Raw genomic sequence first — 1608 nt, 5'->3', positions numbered from 1 at the left:
AAATGCTGCACACATTTTTTGGTACCCTTCCCCAGATCTGTGCCTCGACACAATCCTGTCTTGGAGCTCTACAGACAATTCCTTCGACCTCATGGCTTGGTTTTTGCTCTGACATGCACTGTCAACTGTGGGACCTCATATAGACAGGTGTGTGCCTTTCCAAATCATGTCAAATCAATTTAATTCATCACAGGTGGACTCCAATCAAGTTGAAGAAACATCTCAAGGATGATCAATGGAAACAGGGATGCACCTGACCTCAATTTCGTGTCTCATAGCAAAGGGTCTGAATAATTATATAAATAGGTTATTTCTGTTTTTCAAAAAAATCTGTTTTTGCTTTGTCTTGATTGGGTATTGTGTTTCGATTGCTGAGGATTTATATTTATTTTATCAATTTTAGAAAAAGGCTGTAACGTAACAAAATGTGGAAAAAGTCAAGGGGTTGGAATATTTTCTGAATGCACTGAACCTGCTACTCTTCCATCCATGTCCTCCATGTTTACAATTTACTTCTCCACTCGATACAGCACAGGGAAGAATGCCCCCTCCACCAAGACTCGATACAGCACAGGGAAGAATGCCCCCTCCACCAAGACTCGATACAGCACAGGGAAGAATGCCCCCTCCACCAAGACTCGATACAGCACAGGGAAGAATGCCCCCTCCACCAAGACTCGATACAGCACAGGGAAGAATGCCCCCTCCACCAAGACTCGATACAGCACAGGGAAGAATGCCCCCTCCACCAAGACTCGATACAGCACAGGGAAGAATGCCCTCTCCACAAAGACTCGATACAGCACAGGGAATAATGCCCCCTCCACCAAGACTCGATACAGCACAGGGAAGAATGCCCCCTCCACCAAGACTCGATACAGCACAGGGAATAATGCCCCCTCCACCAAGACTCGATACAGCACAGGGAAGAATGCCCCCTCCACCAAGACTCGATACAGCACAGGGAAGAATGCCCTCTCCCCCTCCACCACCTTGACCAGGACTTCAGCTGCAGTCAAGTGCATGACAGTGTCAACACTTATCGGGAACTCTTTGTCATTCAGCTTCTCTAGACTTCCTATCTTCTGCACTTCCTCATGGATGAGCTCTCCATCATTCTCAAATGTCTCTTGCTCCACTCAGCACCTCTGTTCCAGGGGAACCTCCTCTGAAATGTTGAGATCTGGTTGGAATGACGGTTGTAGTGGAGGTGGTGTTTAATTACTTCTGTTAAAGATTGCATTAGATCATTGACTAATTGAATGTTGCTTTGGATGGAGAAAAAAAATGCATATACATTTAAAATAAAGCAAAAATGCCTTTTAGGCTGTCAAGATGAGATAAGGATACACTGTCCCATATGTGAGTCACTGAACCATTCATGGTCAATTCAGGGAGACACAACGTTACAGGATGTTAAGGTATGTCTTGTGTAGAATTGCAGAACACACAATACAAGTGGAGCTCGTGCTGTCACTGGCTCCCTTGGACTGTTGGTGGATCTCAGAGACTTATGTAGGTGGAGCGTTTGTTCCCTTCATGTGATTCTATACCTTAGATTTTGCCTTCTCAGTCTCCACCATTTCTCAACTCCATACAAGGCAACAA

Source organism: Oncorhynchus mykiss, chromosome 22 (assembly GCF_013265735.2).
Source record: "Oncorhynchus mykiss isolate Arlee chromosome 22, USDA_OmykA_1.1, whole genome shotgun sequence".
Taxonomy (NCBI): domain Eukaryota; kingdom Metazoa; phylum Chordata; class Actinopteri; order Salmoniformes; family Salmonidae; genus Oncorhynchus; species Oncorhynchus mykiss.
This window is presented reverse-complemented; position numbering follows the sequence as displayed.